This window comes from Salvelinus sp. IW2-2015, linkage group LG34, assembly GCF_002910315.2.
Source record: "Salvelinus sp. IW2-2015 linkage group LG34, ASM291031v2, whole genome shotgun sequence".
NCBI lineage: Eukaryota > Metazoa > Chordata > Actinopteri > Salmoniformes > Salmonidae > Salvelinus > Salvelinus sp. IW2-2015.
In genome coordinates, this window is record NC_036873.1 from 4,048,114 (window position 1) to 4,057,110 (window position 8,997).

The 8,997-nt window shown below is 41.6% G+C and overlaps 2 protein-coding genes across 5 annotated transcripts in view; one reads left to right on the forward strand and one right to left on the reverse strand.

Annotated features, from left to right (window-relative positions):
- The window catches only part of LOC112067942 (uncharacterized), a 539,689-nt gene that overhangs the window by 283,980 nt on the left and 246,712 nt on the right, over window positions 1-8,997 (forward strand). The gene's annotated exons all lie outside the window — the stretch shown is intronic.
- Window positions 1-8,997, reverse strand: part of LOC111958455 (uncharacterized) — a 320,242-nt gene that overhangs the window by 124,050 nt on the left and 187,195 nt on the right. The gene's annotated exons all lie outside the window — the stretch shown is intronic.

Sequence of the window (8,997 nt, forward strand, 5' to 3'; positions counted from 1 at the left end):
TGTTAGCAGCTAGCTAGCGTTACCTAGATAACATATATCAACCAATTCCTTTCTCCAGCGCGAATTAAAGACTACCTGAGGTAAGTATGTGATGCTGTGCAGTTAAATTAATYATATTTTGAGTTGCAGGGTGTTAATAAACGTCTAGATAACAATAAAAGCGCTAACATCGAAATCGTTCATGGTCCTTGTTCCCTTCCGTTTACTTAAGAGAAAGGATCTTATTGGTTTGCGTCATAGCTGGAAGGGTATAATTCAATTAAAAAGRTATGCGTGCTGTTCTTTGAAATACGGTACTGCWTATTACATTACACATCAAATATCCTATGATCAGTATTTATTAAGCTGAGAGCTGACGTTTATAAAGAGTAGTGTGTTAGCAAGAATAGAGTAGAAAATAACATTACTTTACCTCAGTAAGGTAAATATTCGTGGCCTTGTAGTTAGTGTCTGCCCTGAGATTGGAAGGTTGAGTTTAATCCCTGGCCTAGTCATACCAAAGACTGTAAAAATGGGCCCTGATGCTTCTAGGATTGGCACTCAGCGTTAAGGAACTAGATTAAAGCTAAGGCTCTGCAATAGACTAGCGTCTTGTCCAGGGGGTGTACTTGTACGTCAAGCTGCCTCACACTACAGAAATAGGAGATGAGCTAAGGTTCGTGCTTACTTGTTATAGCCTATGTTTACCATCTCTCTAAAAACAGTTATTTACAATTGACAAGTTAACAAAGCGTTACCCCAATACACTTAACATGATAACTATAATATAACAGCTAAAGAATGGTTCCCAGATATCCCCTGTGTACACCTCAAGCCACACTGCTACGATTTCTCCCCGTTGTGGACACTCCTATGTCTGATAAGGTTACTCAGGAAGGAGAAGCTCTTGTAACATAGTTTGCACATGAAGGGACTCTCCTTGAGGCAGCTGAGGAAGGTTAGACCCAGTCCCTTCTATGAACCCTTTCAGTAGGCATTAGACGGGACCCTGAAAGAGAAGACTACCACCTGGGGGGTCTCCCCCCACTCCCTGTGAAGGCTAAAGCCCAGGGTGATCTGCTCTGTTCATGGATACTGTGGTRTTTGTATCATAGGAACAGGAGGGTCTATCTCTATCAGCCCCAGGCCCTGCTTCATCCCTGCACTGAGACTGTGAAGAGAAGGGTCTGGGCTGCAGACTGCACCTCCCTGCTCCCTGCCAGACCAAATCTACGCTTCGCCCTGTCTCAGCCAGTCTGTTGTCATGGAGACTAAGTTTGTTTGTTGTTTTTGTTCGACAAGTCGTGTCTGGTTGTGGGGTACAGTGTTGTCCCCAGCCCAGAGTTTGAAGACGCTGTCCATCCACTGACCTCCACTATGTTCCTCAGTCCGTCCTCGCAGTAATCATCCCCTGCCTTTGGCTGCCACCGGTCTGGGTCTGGAAATCTGAGATGGATGCCCAGTCTCCTCTGTTAGCTTCCAGCCAACCACTGCAAAAAAGACTACAAACATGGCAGTGAAAAATCCATATCTAGAGTTTTGAGTCTCAAATTACCTGGTGAAGTTTATACATTATAATGTTGTTGTTTTGTAACTAAACATAAAGTTGTAATTGATTTCATGAATGAAAAAATTAAAAAGAATAATAACCAGGTGCATCACTATTCCCATTGAATATCTATTACTGTATGTAGGCTATATGTATTCTCCCTTACCTTGCTCCCCATCTTTAGTCCACTCAGCAATCAATGCTCTCTGGTCCGTCTTCTATTGTCTCCTCTTTGACCAGCACAGATCAGGCTTCCCATCCTCCTTGTCTACTGACTGTAAGAGTACAGAGTGAGAAGGATGTTGGATCAAACATCTGATATGAGCATCCTGCTATGGCACCATCTTCTGATTGGGCAATGAGGATTGCTATGAGTACTATGCAAAATTGTAAGTCGATTTGATTTCTTGACACTCTTTAATGGTTTGATCATTCAAAAGGCAAGGTCCCACACTTAAGACAAACAATCAAGACCTGGGCCCGTAATCCACAAAGAGTCTCAAAGTAGGAGTGCTGATCTAGGATCAGTTTTGCCTTTTAGATCATAATGAATAAGATTATAACTTAGATCAGCAAATCCTACTCTGAGAGACTTTGTGGATAACAGACCCTGACCTAATACCATTCAGACAGTAGTTCACAGTGGCTCACCTCAGTGAGACTGTGTTGTCCTGTGCTGCTCAGCTGGTTCCTCTGTGGGTTCAGAGGAGGTGAGTCTGGTTGTCCTTCATGACTATGTCCTTCAGTGTTCCCCAGACCCTCCTCCTTCACCAGAAGCACCTCAGACCCTCTCCTCCTGGAAAAGACAGGTTATACAGATTACACAGACACCCACTCCCTCGGGTACGTACACACAGATAATAAACACACTTGCAACATAGTGTTTACCCATCCCCACTATGTTTGATGCCTATTACGATTTCACAGAGTCAAATTCCTGTACATGCAAATGTAACCGCAAAATTATTGGCACCCTTGATAAAATCAGGGAAAACACTATACTGAAACAAAAAATGTATTGTTCATCTTATCAACTGTGTCCATATTTATGACCCCATTGAATATCCTTATATACATATATATAATTAAGTAGTTCATGACAATAATGAAACACATCATATACCTACACAGTGGAAACACCATGTGACCGACTTTAGGCTTTATATTATACAATGTCTGGGATGCAATATTTACCCAGGAATATTAACACTGAAATCTGTTACTCCAAATTTATCTGATTTTTCTCTGACAACAATGAACACATCATAGTCTTTAGCTGGGTTTATCTAAACGTTAGAATCTATCGAGTGGAATGGTACTTTCTATAGCTCTGGATCCATTCAATTTGACGACAGATTTGAAAGAAAATATGCGCATTATCCCACCAGTTGTGTTTCACCAAACTGACTTGATGAAGATAAAAAAATCAGTGCGTGATGACGTAGCGCACACGAAATACTATTTTTCGCTTACGTTTTCATGTACAGAATAAAAAATATTACGTTCAATGTGTTTCCATCGCATTTTCAACTCTACCGATAGTTTTGTCACAAACTGTTGCGTTAAAATATAATAGCAAATGTGCCTACTCTGGTCTTGGCACGTGCACTCTAGCCAACAGCTGCACAAAAACAGTGCGGCGTAGGCTAGTCTACATAATATATATTATGGAAAAGAGCAAGAATATTTATTGCCAAACAGAAGTCAAGCATGGATATTATTTGAAAATGAGCATCAAGATCACCTGCACTTTCACCACCTCTGTAGCCCAATAAACTACATGTTTCCCTGAGTCGTAGTGAAGGACCACACACCAATGTCACGCGTGACTCCAAGTTTACTTCGAATAGATGGCTTATATCAACATTTGCGCATTAAGGCGTTTCCACCGCCCTTTCTCTCATAATTAATTTTACAGACGCAAAAAAGATCCCATGTCGAACAAACAAATTCTGTAGCATTTAGAAAAAATGTACCAAACTTCCTGTTTCCATCACAGCTGCCATGATTTTTATTTTTCTCTGTATACTTTACTTGCCATAAAATCTGTGAAGTGAAAACTGTGTTCATGTTATAGAGTGGAATTGTTTTTTTCTGCTGGTGTATCCTGAGGTAGCTCCCTCTTGAGAACCTCTTCCCGCAGCTGTAGGATTCTCCCCTGTGTGGACCACCTGTGCCTCTTCTGGTGTCCAGCTTGGGTAAAGCGCATATGACACCGGTACAGCTGAAGGATTTCATCCCTGTTTGAATCCTATACATTACTACTGTACTGTTCCAGTCCTCTCTAGACAGATCAGTCTGTGTCATCTAAACCCAAGGGCAGTTGCCAGGGTCCCAATGGATTGAATCGTCCTCATGCTCGGGTTACTCTGAGTCGAAGCAGAGACAGTCCAGTGGCCCCAGCTTCCAGTCTCTCTGGTCTATCTGTGGTCAGATCCTGTGTGCAAAGAGCCTTTGTGTTCAAGTCAGAGACAGACACAGAGACTTAAGACGGTGTTCTGCGTTCTACTGACCTCCGATGATGCTCGGCAGGTCCTGGTTGGGGCGTGCAGTGCGTTCTCCGTGGCTACAGGGGGCGTCCAAGCTCGATGTCTCTTCTGTGTCGTGCCCTCTCTTCAGACCTCTCCTGCTTGACCTCAGGACCTCTAGCCTCTACATCTGCAGACACACAACAGGGGAGGATTATGGTACATGAGTTGAATTGGATAAACAATGTCATAGAGAAGTCTCACAAGCTTCCCCTATGGCAGATAAATAAGATGTACATGACTGAATAGCGGAGTTAGCCTTACTTATATTAATTAAGGGCCACATTTTATGACTTAATTTTTCATGTTACACTACGACACTAACCTCTATCACGATAACATGCTGGGTGAGGTTCCACTCTCCTTCATCATAGCTATGGGTTGGTCATTCTCTCCACGCGTTTGTTCTGCTGGCTTCACAAAAGCTCCTGTGCCTCCAGTGAGATGTCCTGAGAGAGTGATTGGGAAAAGAGTGGTGAGGTACTGTCAATGCTCAACGTATATTGTACCCACTATGACACGCTGCAACTGGGTAAAGTTCATGATGCGTTGACCTTAAAGGCCCCAGGACCAAAGGTCACCACATATTTGACAGTAAGGTATGAGGTTATTTTCTGCTCATGTATTCTCATTTCGAAGACCTACCAACCACTCGTGTGCTGCCATAGAGCTCTATTTCATGTATCCAACAAATGATTCTGATTAATAAGCTTAATACACAATGAATTGTAATAACAGCCTGAAACTAATGCCTGCAAATTTGTGTGAATTTTGAGACACAAAATAAGACAGGAAAGTATTGTTTACCAACTTTTCAGAGAGCTGGTGGTATATGGTTCAGTTTCGCACCAGAAACATTTGTTTTATATTGGATATTCGTTTTTCATCGTCAATAGCTATGCCAGACAATGAAAATGTATATTCTGAATCAGGGAGGATGGTGAACAATCAGTTACTACCATATATTACAATTGCAATAAATTAATCTTAAATGGCGCTTGCTTTTTAATGACTGAATATATACAGGGAAATTTAGCAATTAGGATTTTATCTGTAACGTTATGATCAATTAGGTATTGTTGCAATTTTGTTGCATATAGATAAGCAATCATTATTTCCAGTGCGGCCTTGTTCTATAAACATATTTCCCCCAATTGGATTTACTCAGAAAAAAAGCATGTGAGTACTCCTTACAGTCAAAAAATGTCAATGCCCATCCCTATTAGTTCAGACTGTATATACCAATGAATTGTGTATTGCAGACTGAATAATCTGACTACCAACAAATGTAAACCCTGGAGTTTGCTAAATGCATTGGCACTTGGATTGGAACCGGTGCTTTGTCAGATGAAATGAAAAAATTGAAGCTCTTGAGTGCCTATTCGTAATCTGGCCCTGGGTGTAAGCGTACACTTCTCATAACTTGTTGTAACACCATTTATTGATTGACTATGTTCCATGCATCACTTTAAAAATTGAGCATGACAATAGGAAATTCGGTAAAGAATCTTTTTGCAAGAAGAATTTGTTCTTAATTGACTTGGCTGGTTAAAAAAATATATATGTGCCAAGTAGCCAATAATCAGCGAAGTATGGTATACTATCACAAAAACTGACAAAGACCCAATTCTGTAACAATCTGAAACATGCGCAGAGTGGAAGGTCGACAGGGCCGCAGCATCCTGTAGAATGTTACCTCTTGTCATCCTCTGGATCGTCCAGGATGTTGACACTTCTAGATCGACTGGCGAGAATCGCTCCTCTCGTTGTCCCTCCTGCGCGCTCCCGTGCCACCTTCATATTCCAGTAGTGTAGTTTCTCCGCAGTCCTCTGTTTTCTTTCTGGCTTTGAGTTATTTCCAAACGAAACACTGCATAGTCGTCGTCTACAAGTTTACAGATCTCTTCCACGCTGTATTCTAGCTCCTCCATGATGGAGGCTATTTGAGTGTTAGCAGCTAGCTAGCGTTACTAGAACATATATCAACCAATTCCTTTCTCCAGCGCGAATTAAAGAATACCTGAGGTAAGTATTGGTGCAGCTGTCAGTTAAATTAATTCATATTTTGAGTTGCAGGTGTTAATTAAACGTCTAGATAACAATAAAAAGCCTAACATCGAAATCGTTCATGTCCTTGTTCCCTTCCTTTACTTAAGAGAAAGGATCTATTGGTTTGCGTCATAGCTGGAAGGGTATATTCAATTAAAAAGATATGCTTGCTGTTCTTTGAAATACGGTACTGCTTATTACATTACACATCAAAGATCTATGATCAGTATTTATTAAGCTGAGAGTGACTTTATAAAGAATAGTGTGTTAGCAAGAATAGATAGAAAAATAACATTACTTTACCTCAGTAAGTAATATCGTGGCCTTGTAGTTAGTGTCTGCCCTGAGATGGAAGGTTGAGTTTAATCCCTGGCCTAGTCATACCAAAAGACTTAAAAAATGGGCCCTGATGCTTCTAGGATTGGCACTCAGCGTTAAGAACTAGATTAAAGCTAAGGCTCTGCAATAGACTAGCGTCTTGTCAGGGTGTACTTGTACGTCAAGCTGCCGCACACTACAGAAATAGAGATGAGCTAAGGTTCGTGCTACTTGTTAAGCCTATGTTTACCATCTCTCTAAAAACATGTATTTACAATTGACAAGTTAACAAAGCTTACCCCAATACACTTAACATGATAACTATAATAACAGCCTAAAGAATGGTCCCAGATATCCCCCTGTGTACACCTCAAGCCACACTGCTACGATTTCTCCCCGTTGTGACACTCCTATTTCTGATAAGGTTACTCAGGAAGGAGAAGCCTCTGTAACATAGTTTGCACATGAAGAAGACTCTCCTTGAGGCAGCTGAGGGAATTAGACCAGTCCCTTCTATGAACCCTTTCAGTAGGCATTAGACGGGACCCTGAAAGAGAAGACTACCACCTGGGGGGTCTCCCCCCACTCCCGTGAAGCTAAAGCCCCAGGGGTGATCTGCTCTGTTCATGGATACTGGTGTTATTTGTATCATAGGAACAGGAGGGTCTATCTCTATCAGCCCAGGCCCTGCTTCATCCCTGCACTGAGACTGTGAAGAGAAGGTCTCGCGCTTGCAGACTGATCCCTGACTGGAGCCTCGGTCACTCTGATGACCACCAGACTTGAGGTTTTCAGTCCACCTGTTGTGTTCTGTGTAGTGGTTGTGGTGGAGTCTCTGTCCCTCGCGGTTGGGTCCTGGTTCTGACTCGGGAAGAAGACGCATGGCTCCTGATCCAGGGTTCTGAGACGGAGCCAGGGTTTGTGACCAGCCACCTCAGAGGTCCAGTCTCCCCCACCAGTAACACTGATATCAGCAGGTCTTCAAGGACTGCAGACTGCAAAACAAAGATGGTACAGAAAAAGCATAAGGTTTATTTAAGAAACTCTTTACTGTACACAGAAACATTACATATTATTAAAATGTTAACCACAGTCAAAGCCCATCTCTAAAACTGATTGAAAGTACCTAACAATATGGAGCCATTGGAAATAATTTTATGTCCAAACTCCGTCCCTACAAAATAACCAAGTCAGTCAGGACAGTCAATTTCGTATTTAATTAAAACAAATCACATTTATTGCCCCAAAACGATGTGACAAGTAGAATAACTTTTCTCATTATGTTAACACTGACTTTTTCTGTAAATCTGGTACCCTCCCTTGGTAAAATTAATGTTAAAATACTTTGGAAAATGTTTAATATTACATTACACACAGCTTCTCTACTTCATGAAGTATTACAAGAATTAAGATACTATCATTATCTCACTATAAACACCAGTATACAACAGACAAAGTTGTCACTTTTCATCAGTGAAGCATTTTCACAGACACGATCACACCAACCATCACCATATCATCTACTCTGCTCATCATACTCATTCTTCCCTCAGTTCTCCTCATCCAGTTCCCTACTACATCCAAACCAACAGAATGAACTATAAACTACCTAGTACTACATTCATGTCACTATACTCTATACATGGGCCTGTGCATTTTCCCAGGCCCTCCTCTCACCCTCCTTCACCAGCAGCACCTCTTCCAGGAAGAGACATGTGATACAGACATACACTCCCTCAGGTAGGTAGGCACAGATAATAAACACACTTTCAACATGGATGTTTACCCATCCCCACTACATGAGTCCTGTATTGTAGTTACAAATGACTTCGTTGTTGTTAAACCATCGTGGGACATAAATAATAATGTGGGTAAAAACATTGTCATTATGATAAAATCAAATTCATTATTGAACAAACCTGACTAAACTAGTTTTGACGTTGACAGTGGGTGTTTGTGTATGGCTGTGTGTAGGTATATTCAGTAAGTATTGTAAAAAACGGCTAGCTGGCGCCGTCTGAGCCCTCATCCGCTAGTGACTTAATGCCGACTTTACTTCGGTCTGACCCCAGGCAGTTCGGCAAGAACCAGGCAGATGTGTCCATATCCATGCTATTCTTTCAACGAAATGAAGGTGTGGCGGATGTCACGTTCTGACCTAGTTCTTTTGTATTTCTTTGTTTAGTGTGGTCAGGCGTGAGTTGGGTGTTAATCATGTTCGTTTGTCATGTTGGGTTTTTCGTTTGGCCTGGTATGATTCTCAATCAGAGGCAGGTGTCGTTAGTTGTCTCTGATTGAGAATCATACTTAGGGAGCCTTTTTCCACCTGGTTTCGGGTGGTTATTTCCGTTTTAGTGTTTGTGTTTTCACGTTACGGACTGTTTCGTTTTCATTTTGTTTCACTTTGTATTTTGTCGTATTCATTCTCATTAAAATCATTAGATATACGACCACGCTGCATTTGTCTTCCGACCTCCTACTACTCCTCATCAGAGGAGGAAGAAGAAAGCCGTTACACGGCGTGTGTCAGCAGATCCATATTCTGACCTTGACTTGATTCCCGCATTAATTCCT